This window comes from Pogona vitticeps, chromosome 4 (genome assembly GCF_051106095.1).
Source record: "Pogona vitticeps strain Pit_001003342236 chromosome 4, PviZW2.1, whole genome shotgun sequence".
Classification (NCBI taxonomy): Eukaryota; Metazoa; Chordata; class Lepidosauria; order Squamata; family Agamidae; genus Pogona; species Pogona vitticeps.
Genome location: NC_135786.1, coordinates 103,301,952 through 103,325,097, shown reverse-complemented (window position 1 = coordinate 103,325,097; position 23,146 = coordinate 103,301,952). Strand labels below are relative to the sequence as shown.

Below are 23,146 nucleotides of genomic sequence, written 5' to 3'. Positions count from 1 at the left end.
TAGTCGAGTGATCCCAACATTCCAGGGCTTAGTTGGCATGATGGACATAATAATGAGGGGACAGTTTAGACGGACAAGGATTCCATTGAAGGCAGTGGAACGATACTTTTTCTGGCCTGAAGTTGTGGCCCCGGCCAGGAAACTAAAGTATCGGCTTCACTACAGGTTTGGCTCCTTAGAAGAAGGAAGAGTTTTCATCACATGCAGCTACAGGTAGTCGGGAAAGGTTTGGCTAGCACCAAAGGGTGACACAGAGCAGGAAGAAACTAGCAAAGTTCATAGCGCCCCAAACAGCTGTGGTATTCAAGAGTCCAAGTTTCTCACCTCTACAACAACAGGGTAGGCTTTCTGGGATGCTGTATTGACAAGCATGGCAGGGGCCCATCCTCCAGAGACACCGCCCCAGAGGAAGGAAATGGCAGAGGCGGAGAGATATGTGTGCATGCAGGGACCCTGCAAGTCCAAAGAGACCAACCCCTTGTCTTACTGGGCCAAGGAGTCTGTTTGAAGAAGTCTGGCCAAAGAGGCAGTGGGACAGATGGCTTGCCCACTACCTTGTGTGCCCAGTGAGAGAGTGTTCTCTCAGGAAGGGGACATTGTCAGTCCTCATTGCCCAAGTCCTGGAACTTGGATGTGTAGAAAAGATTATTTTTCTAAAGACCCTACTATTGCTGGGTTCCCCAGAGCCCCCATTAAATAAGAGAATGGCACGCAGAGCTCACAGCACTAGATATGCCCTGCTTCAGTCTGTTGCCCTGCTTCTGTCCCTCTTATTCTTCCAACTGTCACACCAAGATTATGCTCGCTCATTCAACTGTGCTGTCTCCCATGGTGTTGGTTGAGTAGCCCCCCCACTAGAGGCTATCTGCTGCTCCAATCTGCAGTAAAAATGAGGCATTCATATGTACCATTTTCATTTCTATATTCAAATGAGCATAAATCTGGGGCTATCCTTGCCAGCCATTAAAATACCCTTCCAAAAGAAGTACAGACTGATTATCAGCATCCAAACAGCCTTGGGCATATGTCCAAACTGTTTCTGCACATAGAGGGGACTTTGCCACTTTTTGCTTTTCTGTATGAAGTTGCCTAAGGGTCAAATCAGATGCTACAGTTAGCACATCATTAAAAGAAGAAAATGTGTTCATGTTTCAGCTATGGAAATAGAGTGGTGCCTCGACTCAATGACTGTCCCGACATTTTGAGGTGTGACCAGCTATGGCTGCAAAATTTTGCTTCGACTTGTAGCCGGAGCTTCAAGTTGCAAACAAAACAGGCAGGGAAAAAAGGCAGGGAATTCAAATTACAAAACTAAACTTTGGTCAGCTAAGAGCTTCTTTGTAGCTCCTTTGCCCCAATGGTTAGAGTGGGTGCTTCGGGGGAGGCTTTGGACAGCCTGGTGCTGCTTTCTGCTCCTGAGTAAGTATACTTTGTTTTGCAGGGTGGGTTTGGGTTGGGGGGTTATGTTTCTGTGCTGTGATGTTTTTTGGTGTGTTTGGTGTGTTTTTTCCTCCCAGCTCCATTGTGTTCCGAAGGGGCTGGCTGTGTGGGTGGGGGTGTTTTTAAATTTTTTTCCAGCCCCATCGCATTCCGATGGGGCTGGCTGTGTGTGGGGTGTGTGTTTTTATTTATTATTTTTCAGCCCCATCGTGTTCTGATGGGGCTTGCTGTGTGGTGGGTTTGTTTGTTTGTTTGTTTGTTTGTTTGTTTGTTTGTTTGTTTGTTTGTTTGTTTGTTTGTTTGTTTTTTATTTTATTTTATTTTATTTTATTTTATTTTTTCAGCCAGAATGGATTAATGGGGTTTCAGTGCATTTCAATGGGAAATGGTGCTTCGGCTTACGACCATTCTTCTGGAACGGATTAAGTTCATAAGTCAAGGCGGCACTGTACTCTCCTATTGTCTGAGCAGTCAAAATATAAACTATGGTGGAGTTTCACTCCTGATGACATGGCACTAAATAAATCAAGCTAATCTGCAAACTATGGGAAACCAGATTTTAAGACTTAAACTGCTGCATCTGATGCTGACCTCTTATGACTGGCCTCAGAGATCCTGTTCTCACTTCTATCATCATCACTAAGTCAAATGGAGTAGGCAAAAGGCACAAGTCCTTCTCAGTGATGGCACTGATTCTCTTGAATACTTTCCTCCAGTGAGATTTATTGGGCTCCAACTCCTCCTGCCTTCAGATGCACTTCAAAAACTCAACAACACAAGGATGCTTTCAAGCTGCAATCTGGGACATCCTTATCAGAAAGCAAGACCCAGCAAACATACTGGGATGTAACGTCGAAGTAAATATATATAGAATTGAGATGGACTGTCAGGTTTGCATTAGTTAGATGCTTCTGTTTTCTAGTTCCAGTTCCAGACATTTTAATTGCGTATAAGTCTGTTTTGCTTTGTTTCAATTTTGAAAAATAATTGTTTTCATAAGCTGTTTCCAGTCTGCTTCTTTTCAGAATGGACACTATGTCAGCAACAAAAACAATTTCCACCTACAACCATCACTGCTGTTATTGGATGCTGTACTGGAGGAACATTGTCTATTTCTTGTGTGGGTGTAAAAGGGACATACAAAGGGAAGTTCCACGAACCACATCTTGGGACATATGCAAAAACATCCTTACCATTGTTCAGATCCAACCTGCATGATAAACCCTTTGAAAAAGAGTGACAAAATCATTGGAAATGAGAGTTCCTCTGAACAATGTTGTCTCATATACCAAAGATTGCATAAATATATTTAAAGATACTTACTTAAACATGAATTCAAAACCTTCAGACCATGAGACCTTTTCTACCATCCTTTTATAAAGTTAACTATATCTTCACATGCTAGTTTTGAACATGAAAATTCAGTTAACCAGCTGTCAATAAATATTATACATCCATGGAATCCATCCTGTATACGGTTCCAGTTCACAGGCACACCATTGTCCTCTAGTCGTTTCTTATACAACAGACCATCATCTCTGAAAATATCATATTCACAGGTCAAGATGTATGTCTTGGGGAGCTGCTGAACAATAGCATCCTCATCTTCAATTGGCGACTGCAATGTCTCGTCACCCAGTCTGTTTTTCATACAGTTTCTTTGAAAATGGAAGAGGCAGTGGGGGTTCATAACCTCTGGCTTTAAATATTGCTGGGATGCACTCAGCGCTAAACCATTGCTTACATGCCGTTGCCCTATTCTCAGGAACATGGATATTACTTGACAAATCATCTAAGTTGCTAGGTTCTGAATTCAGATACATAAAGACAAGTTTCAACATCCTCTTCATGGTCAAGCCGGGACCAAAGCAGTTTTGTTGATTCGATGGCAATGACAGATTTAGAATCTGGAGGAAGGGGTGGGAAGGTAATGGCACTCTGTGTCTAGTCGCGCTGGCCATGTGACCATGAAAACTGTCTTTGGACAAACGCTGGCTCTATGGCTTGGAAACGGGGATGAGCACCGCCCCCTAGAGTCGGACAGAACTGGACTAAATGTCAATCCATGCCTAACCAGCAAATATAAGTCCCTGCAACTCTCTCTCTCTCTCTCTCTCTCTCTCTCTCTGTGTGTGTGTGTGTGTGTGTGTGTGTGTGTGTGTGTGTGTGTGAACATGCATGCACCAAGTCAGTGTGAGTGTGCACCCGTGAGCATTGTGGCAGCAACTCTTTTTGCTAGCTATGAACTGACGGCTGAACTATTTTCTTATGCTAAGTAACAAGATTTAGTCACTGAAAGATAAAAAGGGGGCTTAATTAGGAAGTCTATTTGCTGAAGGATGTATCCCTTTGGAAATTCCATTGTTGTGGGGTGGATGAAATAATCTGAAGAAACATGCGCTCCCTTTAATGGCTACTTTGACCATGAGTTTCCCTTTATTGGCTAAGTGGTAGCATTTCCTTGTTTTCTAATAGGCAGCATTATCAGTCTGCCACCAGAGGGCATTGATCCTTAGAAAACATGATGGGGAAACTGTCACTGCCAGGCTGACAGAAAACTGGGAGCTAAATAAATGAGTAAATGCATAAGGCTGCCATGCCCTGCATTTATAGAATCCCTTTGCAAAGGAGATGAGCCAGATGTTCACTAACAACCCATTCATAAAGTCTGAAAAACAACCCATTCAGAAAGTCTGAATACTTTGCTAATGCTGGAAACTGAGTTTAGACTTTGTCATGCATATCTGTCAATCATATATTTTGTTCTCAGATGAATTGTGCACCAAGAACAGATGTGGACCATATCCATGCAGGAAAAATACTTATTTTTCACTTATTGAAGTATTTTGTTTTCTGTGTTTTAAAAAGTTAATTTGTGTAATTAATGTTGTTTCTGTTGCTCACACAGAGAAGCAGGAACCTATGCTGGGCAGGCCCTGCAGCCCAGTGGCCTTTCATCTCAGCACCTACTCATACCGACAAGAGTATATGACAAAGACACTTGCATTACAAAAGAAAAATGAAAATTAAAGACTGTCTTTTTCAAGAGGAGGAATTCAATGCCCATTGTTAGCCTCTGTGCTGTCACAAAATTCCAGTAGACTTATTATCTTGCACATATCTGATTGAGATATGGCACTAAGGAATGCATATAAGGGTACTTTGGGTCTCATTGAATCTTAGGTCTAGCATTATGTAAGAGAACAATAGAAACACTAAAACCAGAGGTATAATGGCAGACTCTTGTGTTTGATGAAGTACAGTGTCATCCACAAGAAGTTATATTGCATTAAAACTGGCAGTCTTGAGACATCACAATGCTTTCATTTTTGTTTTTATTCTACATTTGTTATATGGTTTAATTCTAAAACAGCTACTTCCTTGAAAACTGCTACAGTGGGTTCAATAATATTTATATTAGGGATGTGCTTCAGGTCTGAAAATTATTCAGAATCCAAAGCAAAGTGGAGCAATTTCTCAGTTCCTGGACTGATCTGAAGCAAAGTAAGGAAGTCCAAAGAGATGTTCTACAAACTTCTGAATATTGTATTAACACTCAGGGCTGATGTGTGTATGGTTTTTTTTTTTTTAAATCACTCACTGGAAAAATGAAAGTAATGCTGTAACAAAAGAATTAGGAAGTGCAAAGCAGAAGGAGATAGACAGTTTGCATACCAGTGAAAATCCCAAGCTTTCCTGGAAATCCCAAGCACTGAGACTGGGAGAAGGAATACTCCATCCCTGTCATCAGTGAATCAAGCATGTTAGAGAGAGATTCTTATCTGCATCACTTCAGTTTTCAGGGGACAGACTGAGTGCACATTGAGTAAATTGCATGGCTCCTCATGGGGGTGGAGAAGGAAGAAAGGAGGAATACTAGGGATCTTATGGGAGGTCTGTCTGTGCACTGGATGTCAAGTGGTAGCTGATGGCACTGATTTTCACTTTCCATATCAGAACCCTTTGTTTTCTCCATTTTGATGTTTGCTTGTTTTTTCACTGTTTGGACAAATACCGACACATAGATGGGGCAACGAGTGTGGTGTAGTGGACAGAGTGATGGATTAGGACTCAGGAGGCCTGGGTTCAAATCCCCACTCAGCCATGGAAACTCACTGAGGGTGTGGAACTGGTAAAACCACTCCTTAAACATCTCGATTACCTTGAAAGCCCTATTAGGGTCACTATACGTGGGTTCTGACTTGATGGCACAGCACAGAACAACACAAGAACAACAACATATACCCTGAAATATTTGTATGCAAATGAAACTGGAGACAATACACATTGGTTAGAAGTGAATCTGATGTGATTTGTATAACAAATAATTATAATTTGCACAATGTCTAAATGGATGGTCCTCACACACTCTTAATCTCTGTCGATCAATAACATACTTGAATGCTCTACTCTACGTTATTTTTTTGTTGCCTCCAGTATTTGACTGAAAAACAAAGTTCGAAAAATGAATTGAAAGTACAATCACAAAACTTCAAAGTGATCGCTCTCATGAGGCTAGGCTGGCCCCCTTTCTCCTCTCTTTTCAGTGGCAATTGAAAACAATTTTATTCCATTCAATATTTAATTTTTACACCTCTACTTTCCATAAACCTTCTGCCAATATATCCTTTTTATGTCTTTCAAATGTCTATATATATTCCTTAATTTGTTTTTGATACAGTGATTTTAGTATTTCCTTGGTCAGTAATTTTTAATTTTTTAAAATGTAAGTTTTAATTTGTATCTCTTTCAATGATTTGTGAGCCACCCTGAATCTCACTGCCAGGAGTCAGGTGGCATAGAAGTGCAACTAATTAATTAGTTTCAGGGCAATGCTGTTGATGATGGGGGTGGGTGGGCGAGGGACAAGATTTGAAAGCAGAGGAACAGTCCTATCCAAAGCCTTGATGTGCTTCCACAACCAGGATGGAACGGAAGTAGTCGTGGTTAATTTCTTCTTCAAATTTTTGTCCCTCCGTCTACTTTTATCCTTCATCTTCCTTTCACTGCAAAGGAACGGGAACTATGAAAACCAGATCCAGATCCAGATCCAGTTAATATTTTCCCCTGTTCCAAGAGTGTGTTGAGAGAATGAGATTCTATGCTCCAATCTTTCCTTTGACTTGCTGTGGCATACTCCCATCATGCACTTCCAGTGCCAGAAAGCCAAGGCCCATATCGGTTTCTGTGGGAACTGGAAGAGAAGCTCTCAGCCTGGATCCTTCTATCCCTGGGTGGGAGAACCAAAACTCCCTATGGCCAATAAGCTGCCCTAACAGTACCATAAGATTATAGCCTTATTTATATGTAATTATTGATTTGTTATGTTTGTATTCAAACTCCCATCAATGCTCAAATGGTAACTAGGAGTAGCAAATTTTAGCATACACATTATCTAAAGTCATATAAATAGGCAGGAGAAAATCAATAAAAATCACTTACTCCACAAACACAAACTACTGAGTCACTTTCTCGAGCAAGATAGCGGCAGATTCGTTCGTAGGTTCCTGTGAGGAGGAGGGAATATTGTTAAAAATGATTAAAAATCAGGCTACTCCTCGGCATCGAAGGTTCACTGAGATTTTTGTTGAATTTCTTCTTCATATTTTGTTCAATTTCTTCTTCATTGGCTTGTTGTTTTCGATTAGAATTTAATGATGAACTAAAAATCAGTACAGTAGAAAGCAAATAAAAAAAAAACCAATAATACATTTTGCAATTGTTTTCCAAATTTTGGTAAATGACAACATTCACAAGGAAATGCTGATAAACCCAGACAATTTTTTTAAAAATGCCTGAATAGATATAAATTTCTTCACTTTTCAGACACTTTCCTTGGACATATATATATAAAAAATTCCCCTTCAGCAAAATCCACCCACTTGGTATAAAATGAATTACTGTATTGTGATTAATTTTGTTTAAAATAACATCAACACATAGGTTTTTGGTATCATGGAACAAGCATTCAAATTTATAATCTGGGTCGGTAACTTCTCCAGTAACTTTAGAGCAGAGGTTCCCAACCTTGGGTCCCCCATGTGTTCTTGAACTAAAACTCCCAATTCCGTGCTGGGAGTTGTAGCCCAAGAACATCTGGGGCAACAAGATTGGGACCTGTGACAAACCCAGACCTACTGGGATCTATCACACAGTTACTAAGCTGCCACCAACCATTCCCTATAATAAGTCACACAGACCAGGGATGGATTTTTAAACAACAAAAAGAATAAAGTTTATTTTAAATACACACAGGGAAAAATAAGCAATCAGGTGAATAAAATAAAGTAACGTGGCTTATTTTCACACACACCAGCATACAGTTTGGTTCACCTAGAACCTTTAACTTAAAGCACAGACCCTGAACCCATCAGTTCTGGCTAACCAACAGACCCCTGAACCTTTCAGGTTGGTACTCTGACACACAGTAGTACCCTGTCAGACACACAGACTCCCACAACAGCTTCTTCTTCCCCAGCTGCTGCTTCGTCCCTCCCAGTGTCTCACAGTCTGTCTCAGCATCTCCCTTCACCACACAGGCATCACATATTTATACAGTACAGCCCCTCCTCCTGATGTCCCGCCTTCCACTCCCCATAGGATGGAACTTTCCCTCCAAACCCATGACAGACAGGTAACATCAGTGCTGTTATGTAACACCTCCCCTCTTTATAAGTTGTTTTGTAGGGGGAAAGCTAAGGTGCTTTTCACCAAAAAACAACCTGTATAAAATACACAAAAACAGTTATACATACCATATTACACTTACTCATACTTACACTCTAAGTTAAACCATAGCAATTATGCCTTTAAACATTTACCATTAACAATACATCAATTTACCTTTATTCATACAAACCAATTCAAAACCAGGTACATTTTACTTTTGTCATCCTTATATACACATAGTCCATGTTCTTTCGACGTCTTCAGTCTTCAGGTCTTCTTGATAAGGCGTCAGCAACACAGTTCACTGACCCTCTGACCACCTTCACTTCAAAGTCATAGTCCTGTAAGTTCAAAGCCCACCTCATAAGTTTGCTATTGTGGGTTTTCATCGTCTTTAACCATTGCAATGGTGAATGGTCAGTGCACAGAATAAAATGTCTTCCCCAGATGTAAGGCTTGGCCTTCTGGATCGCGTAGACTATGGCCAAACACTCCTTCTCCACGGTTGCCAAATGTCTCTCACCTTTTTGAAGTTTCCTACTCAGGTAGGACACTGGATGTTGGTCACCATTCTCATCCTCCTGGCACAGAACTGCTCCCACCCCGCTGTTAGACGCATCGGTGTAGATGATGAACTCCCGGTCGAAGTCTGGAGCACGCAGGACAGGATAGTTGATTAACGCCTCCTTCAACCTCTGGAACGCCGCCTCACAGTCGCTGGTCCACGGGATGCGGTCATCAGCCTTCTTCCTCGTCAGATCGGTCAGCGGAGCCGCAATCTCGCTAAACCTCGGGATAAACTTTCTGTAGTAGCCCACCAACCCAAGAAATGATTTGACTTTTTTCTTGGTGTTGGGTCTAGGCCAATCACGAATTGCTTCTATTTTGGCCTCTAGGGGTTTTATCATTCCTCCCCCTACCATGTGACCTAAGTATTTTATTTCTGGGCTACCCAGCTGACACTTGCTGGCCTTTACTGTTAGCCCTGCTGCACTTAACCTCTGCAGCACTAACTCCAGGTGTATCAGGTGATCTTCCCAGGTATTACTGAAGATCCCTATGTCATCAATGTAGGCCACTGTAAAGTCACTGAGCCCTGCCAAGGTCTGGTCCATCAGCCTTTGGAATGTGGCTGGTGCATTTCTGAGACCAAAGCTCAGGACTCGAAATTCATAGAGACCAAAAGGGCTGCAAAAGGCAGTTTTTTCTTGATCCCTGGGATCAATTCTTAATTGCCAATATCCCTTTACCAGGTCCAATGATGAGATGAACCGACAACCCCCTATGGTTTCAATCAGGTTGTCTAGCCTGGGCATTGGGTAGGCATCAGGAGTGGTTACACGGTTTAATTTCCTGTAATCAACACAAAACCTAATGCTCCCATCAGGCTTGTCCACAAGGACTATCGGAGAGGACCAAGGACTAGCCGAGGGGACGATTATGTTCTCCCTCAGCATCTCGTCCAGCTCCTTCCGCACCTTGTCCCTATAGGGTCCCGTTACTCGGTATGGGGATACTGCCTGCGGGGGTGCATCCCCTGTGTGGATCCGATGCATCACTCCCTTCACTATCCCCGGCTTGTTGGAAAATACCTGTTGATATTTACTAAGCAGCATTTTTAGTTCTTGCTGCTGGTCTTGGGTGAGTGCAGGACTGATCTTTACCTCCTCTGGGTTGTATTTTACTTCCCCTCTACCCTCCCAGAAGGGTAATTCAGCTTCCTCACTCTCAGCTGCTTTTATCGCGAATAAAACCCTCTGTTCCCCTCTGTAGTAGGGTTTTAGGGCATTCACATGAACCACCCTCCTTGCTTGGTTCTCCTCCTGCTCTATCAGGTAGTTCAGGTCTGACATCTTGGAAATGACCCTATATGGTCCTGCCCATTTGAGCTGCAGTTTATTCTCTCTGCAGGGCCTAAGCCAAAGCACTTCCTCCCCTGGGTCAAAGTGCCTCTCTCTAGCTTTGTGGTCATACCATGTTTTCTGTCTGACCTTCTGAGCTTGCAGGTTTTCTGCTGCCAGCTCTAAATTTCTCCTTAGGTCATTCATCAAGGTGTCTATGTAAGTCACAACGTCTTGTGGGTCATCCTGGGTGATCTGCTCCCAATTTTGTTTGATCAAATCAAGGGGCCCCTTCACCCTTCTCCCAAATAAAAGTTCAAATGGACTGAACCCGGTACTGGCTTGTGGCACTGATCGATAAGCAAACAAAAGGGATTGCAGCTTCTGGTCCCAATTGTTTGGATTCTCTGCCAAGTAAGCCCTAATCATGCGCATTAGAGTCCCATTGAACTTCTCAGTTAACCCATTACTTTCCGGATGATAGGCAGTGGTTTCCTTGTGCTTAATTCCACAGATTTGCCATAAGCGTTTCATGAGCTTTGATGTGAACGATGCTCCCAAATCTGTGATTATCTCTGAGGCAAATCCCATCCTGGACATATACCCCACCAAAGCATCGGCCACTGTGTTAGTTTCAATGTTAGACAAGGGTATGGCTTCAGGATACCTTGTGGCATGGTCCACAATTGTTAGAATGAACCTGTTCCCCCTCTTTGTGGCCTTGGGCAAAGGTCCCACAATATCCACCCCTATGCATTTGAACGGAGTGTCAATCACAGGCAAAGGGCACAACTTTGCTTTGGTCCTGTCGCGGTTATTCCCCTGCCTTTGACACACATCACATTGCTTACAGAACTCCCTGATCTGCTTCCCTATGTCAGGCCAGTAGAAATTCTGTGTGATTCTCTGCTGTGTTTTGTTCACCCCTAAGTGTGCAGCAAACATGTCAGAGTGCCCCCTTTGTAAGATCATGGGGCGATACTTTTCAGGTACCACCAGCTGACTTCTGATCCCATCTCCCCCTTTTGAGATATTCCTCAGGGTTTCTCTATATAAAATCCCCTTTTTCTCCAGAAATCTCACTGGGGTTTCAGGTGTTAGCTGGGCGTCAGTCACCTGTTCAAAACACTTTTGGAGAGTGGCGTCTGCCTTTTGCTCCTGTCCAAATCTGCTGTCTGTGGTTAAGGTTTCCACCACAGCTTCTGAACTCCCCTCTGCTTCCGTCTCTGGCTCATCATTACCCCCCTGAACTGTCCCTGTGGTGGCTTGTGAGCGTGTAATCACTAGCACCCGTTTCACATGTTCAGCCAGGTCATTTCCCACGAGCACGGCTGCTGGCAGAGTCGATGAAATCGCTAGCCGCCAAACCCCCCTCCAGCCTTGAAAGTTGACAGGTACCTCTGCTACTGGCAGAGAGATTACCTGCCCCTCAATCCCTGCCACCTTTATGCTCTCATTTGGGATTATAAACTCCCTAGGAATAATATCTGGATGGCACAGGGTTACCTGGGAACAAGTGTCCCGCAGCCCCCTATACTGACGGTCAAGTATTCCTACGTCCACCCCTGCTGTCTCAAACAACTGAGAATCTGTTTTTATCAGCAAGCAGCGCTTTACCTCCACAAGAGGACCATTTTCCTCAGCCTGATCAGCAGAGGTAGCTGTTCCAGACTGAGTAGCCATGGCAACAGGCTCCCTCAGTGACACTGAGCCTTGCTCTTTCTGGACACAGAACACAGCTTTTGGCTTGGTCCCACTAGCATTCTGAGGCACCATTCCTTTTAGCTGCTTTAATTTCTCACACTCTGAGATTAGATGACCCTTTCCCTGACAGAAATAACATTTTCTGGTGTATTTTGATTCTCTCTCATCTTGTTTTGGTTTTCCCTCCAAAATCTGAGGTCTTAGTTTCATGTCTGAGGGCTTCCCTTCACCATGGGCCCCTCCCCCTTGCTGGCTTTTCCCTTTTATTCTCAAATCCAGCTCCTTTTGCTTGGCCTCAAACTCAGCCCTGATCTGTAAAATTTCTTCCTCAGCCCTAGCTTTTATCTCTTTTACTTTTTCTTCAGTCTTATCTCTGATTTCTTTTAATTTAATGTCTTTTTGCTGAGTATATTTTTCAAGATCTTGCTCACTTTGTCTGACCTGAGCCTCATACTTTTCCTTCTTTGACATTTCTTCCCCTGATAAATTGTTAATAAACTTATTTAGGAACTTCAATTCCAATTGTACCAGTCTAATTTGGTGTTTCAGTTCCATCTCTTTTATCCTCATGGCCATTCCCCTTTTCTTGGCATCTGCCTCTGCCTGACAGATTTCAGCTCTTTCTTTTCTTCTGATTTCCATTTCCCTCACCCTCAGTTCATGCTGTTGGGCTAGGAGTAATTTTCTGAGTTCTGGGTCTTGCTCTCCGGTGCTGTCACCTTGCACTGAGCCAAATTCATCCTCAGAACCTTGGTCAATCTGGGGGTCTTTCACTTCACTCATGTCTGCTACTTTGCTTCGAGTCAAGGGCATAATCCCCCCTCAGAACAGGCTGCTTTAAAAAGTCAAGCCTCAAAATAAAACGACCACTTTTTTTTCCTCTTGCCTCAGAACCAGCTTTCCCTAGAGATTGCTGCTGTTCTTCAGCACTACTTGCAACAGTATCGAGTCAGAGCCTACCCCCCTCTGCTGGGCCTCTCAGCTGGCAAGCTAGCTCGCTGTTGCTACGCAGTTTTGCCTCAGCGTTTTCCCGCCAAAACTAGGCTGCCTCAGAGCACCTTAATCTAAGTCTCCCCAGTTGGCACGTTCTTCTACTAGCGCACCTCCCCGTGAGGTACACCTAGAAGATTACCTACGCGCCTCAGACTGTCCCTGACTAGACCCCCCTTGCTCTGGGCACACTTGCCAAGGCTTTGCTGGACCGCTGGACAACTGGACCAGTCGTATCCCACACGCTGGACACCAATCAATGTGACAAACCCAGACCTACTGGGATCTATCACACAGTTACTAAGCTGCCACCAACCATTCCCTATAATAAGTCACACAGACCAGGGATGGATTTTTAAACAACAAAAAGAATAAAGTTTATTTTAAATACACACAGGGAAAAATAAGCAATCAGGTGAATAAAATAAAGTAACGTGGCTTATTTTCACACACACCAGCATACAGTTTGGTTCACCTAGAACCTTTAACTTAAAGCACAGACCCTGAACCCATCAGTTCTGGCTAACCAACAGACCCCTGAACCTTTCAGGTTGGTACTCTGACACACAGTAGTACCCTGTCAGACACACAGACTCCCACAACAGCTTCTTCTTCCCCAGCTGCTGCTTCGTCCCTCCCAGTGTCTCACAGTCTGTCTCAGCATCTCCCTTCACCACACAGGCATCACATATTTATACAGTACAGCCCCTCCTCCTGATGTCCCGCCTTCCACTCCCCATAGGATGGAACTTTCCCTCCAAACCCATGACAGACAGGTAACATCAGTGCTGTTATGTAACAGGACCCACTGCTTTAGAGGATTCTGAAACTTTTTTCTGGAACTGTCCCCAGCAGAATTATACCCTAGATTAGAGATGTGTTTCAGAAAACAAAATGAATTGGAAATATTTGTCCATTTCCAAATCGACTCGAAGCAAATGAGGAACCTCAAAGTGGTTCTCAAACCAAATTTGGGCTTTCCAAAGCACTGAATGGAAGTTAATCAGAGCACTAGCTTCTATTTTAGACAATCCAGAGATGCCCAGCTATTGCAAGATGGATTAATGGAAGTTGGAACATAAATAGCATGGTTCCACGTGGGAAATGGTGTGCCAGGGAGGAATACTGTATTTTTCACTACTTGGACAAATGGATATTGAATTTAAATGCAAATTGAATCAAATAGACTAAAATTGGCTCAGAGTGAATTGATTGCAATTAGACATGGGTACTTCATACTTGTATCCCCTGGGATATGAATAGAAAGCACAGCACCACAGGTGCCATGGAGGTCCATTCCCTTCCCCCAAAACTGGCTGATCCACTCACCGGTTGCTGTGCAGCATGCATGTCCATCATCATCAACATCACGCCAATTGCGGAAGCTTCAACACCAAACAAAGCCAAGACATCTCTTGCACACTTCAGTCATCAGTACTCTGGGTAGGATCTCTGAATGAGAGCTCTCTAGTGAGAGATCACTAACTAGGTTTTATAATGTTTTGTAAGCTTCCCAATGTAGTGGCATGCTCACTAGATGGGAGGGGGGGTGTCAATTTAAATAAACAAACAATCAGGACTTGAAGACCTGTCTTTCCCATACCACTTTGGGCTTATCTTTCTTCTGCTGGTGTTGTGGTGTCACTGCCAAAGCTCAGAACAGGTTTCTCCTGCTTCTCTCTTTTTTCTTTATGTTTTCTGGGCTGGACATGGGCAATTAATTCTGCCACAGATAATTCTTGTAGTATCCTTATTTGGGCTATGCAGTGAGTGGGTACACTTCGGTAAACTCTGCTACTGTTTGGGGACATTATTCCACATTCTCAACATGTTTTCCCTGAGATGACTCCTAGGAGTAGAAGGAAGAAATGACACTGGTGGCAACCTTGACTACAAGCTGAAGGTCCACCACATTTCCAAAGTTAATAGTACTGCATAATAACTTCTCCAAATCATAGCCCTTTATTTTCCACATTTTTCAGGGTTTTCTCTCCCTCCTGATCCAGAAATGTAAAAATACATACAAATATTTGTAAAAATCCAAGAACAAATAACCTCCAAATTAGTTGAGGAGGCTGGGTGAGTACCACTTTCTATAACAAATATTTGGGTACAAACTGGCTGTCCACTAAGAACTCATGAATCATGGTATGGTGGGCAACCATCACCTCCAAAACTTCAAGGGCCATCTTGATTTTTACCTTTCCCTTTTGTGCTTACTTGACAACAAAGTCATGGAACGTTCCTCCTTCATCCTTGATGCAACTGATGAATGACACATTCAGGAGAAAACGTGTACTTCTATACCTGGTTGAGTCTGTGCACACTGCATGATGGAAGGGGATCCTTTAATATTTCATTACAGGCAAAGGCAGGGATATTGCTATTGTCACAGAATAAAGTCAAAATTAAATATTACACCATCTAGCTGTTCAGCAATGGAGCCGATACTAACCAGAGACTGGACTTCCTCAGGACAAATAGTTACAATGAAACAATTTGGCTACGTTGACTTCCTTCACCTAATCCATCTTCTAAAACTTACGTAAGCATGGACAACACAGAGACTGCCTTGGGATCCTGCGGGGAAAATAATGTACCAGTCAGTTAGCCTGTATACCCAGATAACATGGAGATAGCTTTTGAGTTCATAGTGGGAACGTACATTGTCTAAGATGGAAGGTAAAAAAGTCTTAACTTTACAACTCTAATGAAGTCTGGGGGCTTTACCAGGTGACATCCAACATTATTGCTCGAAGAGACCCAGCTGTTTCTCTGCAGCAACCCTCTTGCATTATTCCTGTAACAACATGCAGACAAGAAAGGCTTAAGATCCACCCTTCCATATCCACTCCCTTCTCTTGCCGCTCTGTCCCATTTACTTGAAAGATCTAACTCATAAACAGAGTATTCTTGTGAAAACCTGTACAGTTGTTTACACTTTTGCACACTTTAAGTGTCTTCTTGATTCGCCTAATAATTGTGACCCTTTCAAATGCATTTTAGATGTTAATATGTCAGATGTTTTTAAAAGAGAAACTCCTTTTCGTGGGCAATTGGTTGTGCTCTTTTTCATATGGGCTTGATCTGACAGGCGTTTGTTCCTCTGGTCTGCTGCAGTGACAGTTTGGGTTGCTTCCCCTCCCGCCAGCAATCACACAACATCTGGAACAAACCAAACTTCCCAGAGCAGGGGAAGCTTCTCTTAGGGGCTTCTACTTTTTCTGGTGTGGGTATGACTACTTTGGTTTGGTCCATTGGTCTGTTGCCAGTGTGTGTGCGATCACTGGAAACAGACCAAAAGCAAGCCCTCCTGGTTGTCAAGACTGGTTGCCACCTAGAGTGGTCCTTAGTTGACCAGATAGGTGGGATATTAAATAAATAAATAAATAAATAAATAAATAAATAAATAAATAAATAAATAAATAAATAAATAAATAAATAAATAAATAAATAAATAAATAAATAAATAAATAAATAATCTCTTTACTTTGAATTTCAAATATCATGAAGTGACTTAATAAGGAAAATGGAACACTTCCTCTGCTCCTCAGTGGAAGGGGAGAGGAAGTTATTTTTTTAAAGACTCTAATATACTATCACTGATGTAGTACATCACTTAAAAGAAAAAATAATAATATTTTCTTAGATTTTTTTCTTAAGGATTCATCTGTGAGCAATTTATTTTCAGACATACAAAACAAAAAATATATTTTCTTTTTTTAAAAAAACTGCTGCAGTGCCTCAGTGATGGTCTACAGAGTCTTTAAAAAAATTCACTAACCCTGCCCCTCCACTCAGGAGCAAAAGTATTCAATTTGCTGATATCTTGAAATGGCTAGCTGATTAAGCCATGATATTGGAAGGAGCCAGACCAAATAAGATTGCTTGAACTCCACTGTGCCATTTAGATGTAAACATTGCACCAAATGGCATATTGCACCTCCACCCAACCCTAAGTGAGCCAGTTTAGTGTGCACCAGTCTGCTCCAAAAGAACCAGTGTAAATGTGCCCAATGTCATACATTCACACACAACCCTAATCAGTGGCATAAACGAAGGGAACATGTGGTTTAATAATTAAGGCTCTCTTACCTTGGCTTACACAAAGATTACACATTACACAAAGAACTCACTATCTGAGTTCAAGATAGGCTGGGATAAAGGAGTTAAAGATGCATCAGCCTGGCAGTCTGTACTGACTTATGGTTTCTAGTATGAAATCACCACCTCTAGATTGATAAATATACACAAATCATTACCATTTGGAACGGCCACACCTGTCCCCACCTACATGAACCGCTGCAGAAAGATATTTCACAACATCCTGCTGATCTACTGCCTGTTGAATTTACATAGTCTGCTTGGGTAACAGCCTATCCTCCATATTACCTTACCCGGGCTTCATTCTCTGGAGAGGACACTCCTCCATTCAGAGCATGTTACCATAGTCTCTCGAGACTGAAGGATGCCTATGCTATGTCCTCTTAGCATTGCCTAAAACCTAAATTCTGTTTTGTCCTAACATTAGGGAGACAGCTTCTTCTGTCTTGCCTATGTTCATTACAAATATCTAAAATGCAGTCTTTTCAAATAAGGTTTTGCCTCAGGATAGAATCCAGCTCTATAGTTCTCAGTGTATACATGGAAGAAAGGGGGGAGGGATCAAAGTGCTTTGATCCCTGATTTTCCCCTCCACATTTTGCAAAGAAAGTGGAGGGGAAAAACACTTTCCTCTCAAGAAAGTGGAGGGGGGAATCAGGAATCAAAGCACTTTGATCCCTGCCTTCCCCTTCCCCTTTCTTGCAATGAAAGAAATTTTGGGTTAGAAAAGTGGGGGGCATCCTATACATGGGGCAGTCTTATACAGTGGTACCTCGATTTACAAACTTAATCTGTATTGAAACAGTGTTCGTACGTCAAAAAGTTCGTAAGTCGAGGCAAACTATTCCATAGGAATGCATTGAAAACCATTTAATCCGTACCTGCTTTTTTTCGTTCATATGTCGAGGTGCTGTTTGTAAGTAGAGGCATTAGTTCCCATAGGAACTAATGCAAAGCCGGTTAATCCGTACTCTACCACTAGGGGGAGAATTTTTTGAATTTTTTTCTTCTTTTAACCTAAAATGAACTTAGGTAAAAAAAGGGCAGGAAAGGTTTTTTCTTTTTCTTTTCATTCGTAAGTCGAGGCTCCGTTCGCAAGTCAAAGCAACATTTTGTGAACGGAGCCATTCGTAACTCAAAAAGTTCGCAAGTGGAGACATTTGTAAGTTGAGGTACCACTGTACATGAAAAAATACGGTGTTGTGATTCCATTTGGTAAGAACTTTAACTAGTGTCCTATGGTGGCAGCTCTGATAAGTATCTTGATCTTACTACATGTTAGTAAGATTCAAATATATATAATATATGTGTATTATTGTAATAACACATGCTTGAATTTGAGGGAAAGGTGGCCCAGCAGTCTGCAGTGTCTGCTGTAGGTGGAGGCAGGTGTGGTCATCCCAAATGCTAACGCTGTGTCTACATTTAACAATCTGGAAGCAAAGATTTAATACTAGAAAAACCATGAGTCAGTACAGATTGTCTGGCTAATGCAGATAACCTCTTTATAGAGATGGGAACGAACTGAACCACAAACCAGAAAATCTGATGAACTGAACTTTTTTCCCATGTACTTTGCTTTGCTTTGCTTTGGCAAAAGGGAATGCCCGCCCACCCCCTTCCTACTGTCACCATTGCCTCTTTGCTTGCTCCTGCCACCACTGCCCCTGCTGCCATCCTCAGAGGGAGCGGGCCTGGCTCCTTGTAGGGAAGCTGGGCCTGCTGCTTCTGAGGACGGCTGTGGTGGCAATGCTGGTGGTGATGGTGGTGACGGATGCCTACCCAACTGTCTGCAGTACTTTTGCAATAATGTGTTCAGTGCTGAAAGGAAGACAGAAAGGAAGTACTTTCTGTTTAAAGACATTTTAATTGAAAACCTATTGGCACTTAGGTCTTTTTAAAATTGGCTCCTTATGCTATCTTTTTCATGGCAAGGACAAGAAAAAATGTCCAAAAAGAGGCAGAGAGAGAGAAAGAGAGAGAGAGACCCCAAAAGGGTCAAAGGCTGCATTGTGTTACTGTGCCTGTTCTTATTCAATTATTACTTTCATTTTTTCCCTAGCTCAGACTTAGGAAAGTTCCTTTTTTGTGCAGATGCTGGAAGATAGCTTTTTGGAGCACCAGCCTAGAATCCTGTCAGAAGGTCAACATGGGGAGATTTAACAATCAGAGAGAATGGTGACAGGTGATACATTTATAGTCCATTAATAAAAATATATATTTAAAAATCATATAAAATTCAAGTTTCTGTGGGCAAAACACATGATAAGAGGGATTGTTGACATCATCTTCAGGACAGCCAATCCCGAGGGTGCTGCTGCCTTGGGAACCCAACCCCATTCTCTGTCACCTCACAGGGGCCCCACCTCTCTGCTGGCAGATAAAAGGGGCTGGCTGGGCAGGGCAGGAGACCAGAGGGGAGGCCAGTGGCCAGAGGGCAGCCCAGCAGAGAGAGTGGCGGTAGCAGGTGCAGGGGACCCAGCCCTTCTGCCCAAGGCAAGTTCTGAACTTGCTAAGTGGGCTTGCAAGTTAACAGCTCGAGGCTGGTGGAGATCTGTGGCTTGAAGCTGGCTAACGTCAGTGATGGACTGGGGGGAAGTTGGTGGATGTTGGCAGACAGAAGCTGGTGGCATCTGCTCGTCCCCTGGTAGCAGTGGGTGAGCTTGTCCCTTAGCTGTTGTTTTTCTCTCTCTTTCTCTTGTAGGGCCAGAAGCTTCCTCTTCCCCAGGGTGAGACGAGGGACCAGAAGGCAGTTATACTTGCAGGTCAGTGGGGGGGGTACATAATCCATAGAACCACCTTTGGCCATGCAGGAATGACTAACGGCCATACTTCCATGCATAATTTAATGATGCACCTCTTTTTGAGCCCAGATCTCCTGTCCACCAGGCTTTTCCAATTATCTTTCACACAACTCAGTGGCGTCCCACTCTCATCATGCCCCACTGCAGGCGGGGCCCATCCCGGCAGCTCAGTCGGTTTTAACCCTTTGCTTGGCCAAGCCTATTTGTCCTATTCCTTTCCTGAGAACCTGGGAGCAGTCTCGCTTCCCTTCTTCCACTCCCTCTTTTCAAACACTCTGCTCATTCGCGTGCGCATCCAGTCAAGCTCCGTCCTTCATGCACTGGCTATCACCCAAGAATGTCAGCGGCTGAAGCCTCAGTTCAGGGATGGGGCATCTTCATGGAGGAGGGTAGCTGTCACAATCACACTTTCCCTGGTCCTTAGGAGTTCCGTGAAATGCATTCCATGAAACTCCCTAGGAGTCTGTAGGCTCCTCTTCGGAAAACTTCAATGGAGCTTCCGGAAGTTTAACGAGGAGCATCCAGAAATCGCCCTTTCTAGCACTCACCATGGAAAACGGCTGGCGGGCCCCAACAGAAACCTGGGTGATCAATAATCCATTTTCCCCCTGTTGTGGACGCTAAGTCACAGGAGAATCCAAGTCACGGCACCAGGTGTTACCACCCAATTCCGGTCCCCATTCTCCGGCAGGGATAACAGATAAGACGGTGCATTGATCAGTCTATATGTAAGTCAATTTATTAAACATATAGCTGGGCTCCATTCTTAAAAGGCGGACCAGGACCACCACCCCCATTAATCATTAGTAAAGCATTTTATAAGTTTCTTACACAAAGGACAATAAAGCACAGCATCCCCCTATTGGTCTCCTGAACCCTAATCTTAAAGTTCATTGGCTAATGGGTGCCTGTTGGGTGTTGGGTCATTCTACTGGATGTAAGAAAATATCTAAATTGTATCCCAGGCCCCTCCCTTTGGACCTGTGGGTTAGTGGCTGCCAGGTTTGTGAATTTGTGTGAAACATTGTGCAGCTTATCTTTAAATATGTTAATGATGGCTTATTCCCAGATGAGCCATGGGTTAGGGTAGAATTTACAGTCCTGAATGAATTATACATTGTTGTGGGTTGGCCTTGAATGGGGAACAGCCGTGTGATAATGTAGGTTTTCTCCAAGCGGGAGGGGTCAGGAGCACCAAGAGAGATCCAATACTTTGAGATGAAATAAGGATACAAAATACATAGACTATAGAAAATGCATATAAAGTACAGATACAAAATGCATATAGAATATCATTATGGTAAGGAAATAGTAAGAACTCATTTCAATTTCAGGTACAAGGTATGATTACGAATGTTAAGTACATGTGAATCAAATAGCATGTGTTGCCTTAAATTGTAAAGCCGGTACTTCATATATGTTATATCAGAACCTCATTCTTGGCCCCTATCAGACCCATCCAGTGGCCCAGTCTTCCTCTCCGCTCAGCTGTCATGATTCTTCTTTTCCTGTTCTAGAATGCCCAAGAATTCCCCATTCTCTTCTGTTTCTTTTCTCTCCTACCCCGTTTTTTCCCTTGTAGGTCTATTCTGGGGCTAATTCAGACTTTCACTCTGCTCACTCTGCTCCCACAATGCTAGGCATTTTCTCTCTTTCAACATTTTGAAGAGTTCTGTTGTAATCATGTCCAGAATGATGGTTTCTACTCCCCTGAGGATGATCAGGGGACTGGAAATGAAGCCCTATGAGGAAATACTGAAGAAGCTGAACATGTTTAGCCTTGAGAAAGCGGGAGAGAGGGGAGATGTGAAAGAACTTTTCAAATACTTGAAAATCAGTCATGCGGAGGAGAGGCATGATTTGTTCTTGATCATCCCAGAGTGCAGGACATGTAATCATAGGCTCAAACTACAGGAAACCGGATTTAGGCTGAATATAAAGAAAAACCTCTTAACTGTTAGAGTAGTACAACAATAGAACGAATTACTTTGACAGGTGTTGACTGCTCCCATATTGGAGGCATTAAAGAGAAAATTGGACAACTGTGTGTCAGATCTGCTTTGATTTGGATTACATCATTGGGCAGGGGGTTGGACCCCATGGACTTCTACACTCCTTCCAACTCAATTATTTTATGATTCTATGAATTCCACAATCACGTGCATCATCTTTTGAGGTGACAGGGAGTACAACATCTTTAATGTTTTATTCCAGAGGTGTTAACTCTGAATATGCTATGTTATTATATTGGGAGGCTTTGGGAATTTCAACTCCTTATAGTGTATTCTCCTTCTTGTGTGAGTAGGTGTGTAGAATTACGAAGTGACAGAGAATCTCAGAAGATGGGAACATGATCTGTACTATGGTTGGTGGGAGAGGACTGAAGTAACTGCTGAGATGTGACTATAGTCCTTCTATGTCAAAATACTTTGAAGGGCTGTTTTGAATTTAATGAAATGGTGATGTGAAGGCATGAGTAACATATGAGATGCAACACATATAGAGAAACACACACACTCTTTAACCTCTCAGGTAAACTGATGTTGCCGTGCCCATTCTGCAGAATGCAGACTTGAAAGCTGTCTTCTAATTTCCAAGCTTTCTCCTTGTAATAGGCAATCTGAGGAAGAAAAGCTATATTGGACCAAAAAGCTCTGCAAACATGTTGTGTGCATGTTTTCCAAAAGATGCCAGCTTGCCTTTGAAATAAAAGGGCAGTGCTTGGAGTTAGCCACAGCTGTCATTAGAAACCAAGGGCAAAAATATTCATACTATTTAAAGGAAAGACAGTGATGAAAGATGGAGTGTAGGTGGAAGAATCAACTCATTTGAAATGTGGTGTCGGAGGAGACCCTTAAAGATACTACAGACCAAGAGAAAGGCAGAAAAGTGGGTGCTCAGATCAAGTCAAGCCTAACTCTCAATAGAGCAAAATGAGTCAACTGAGGCTATTTTATTATGCACCTATAAGGGAAATACAGAAATGACCAAGAAAGACAATATTGTTGCGGAAAGTGGAGGGGGGAGGGCAGTACAAAGGAAGGAAGACCTAATATGATACAGATTGCCTCGGGAAAAGAAACCACCAGCTGTTAGTTTGCAGCACCTACAACTAACAATACTTTCTTTTTTAAAGTAACTTTCCAAGCTCTGAACAAAATCATTGAGGTAGTGTAAATTCCCTTTTATGCTGGCATGTACATAATAAGCCTGTATGTCTGTATTCATTACTAACCTGGGGAAAGTGGGAGACACAGATTAAAAACAGAAGCAATTCACACATACAGGTGTCAGAATACTCTCCAGATATTCACAATAGAGGACATATGGATCTACTCTGGAGATAAATCAGTTCACTTATAACTGCAAAATGTGAGTGCAAATTTGGATGTAGAGAATAATGCCCAGAGACAATCATGTGGTCCCAATTACATGCTACATGTTCCCACAGTTGTTCTTCTGGATGCTGTATTTTGTGAGCTTTCATCATTCCACCCTGATCTTGTCTGACTTTGGGAGATAAGCAGGGTCAGATATACTTAGTACGTTGATGGGAGGTGAGCTGGGAATGCAAAAACTTTGCAGATAGAACTA

General features: G+C 42.8%; 1 pseudogene; it reads right to left on the bottom strand.

The window, feature by feature from the left end:
* Positions 1–2,803: 2,803 nt before the first annotated feature.
* On the bottom strand, positions 2,804–3,401 carry LOC110074477 (arylacetamide deacetylase-like 4; annotated as a pseudogene).
* Positions 3,402–23,146: the final 19,745 nt, after the last annotated feature.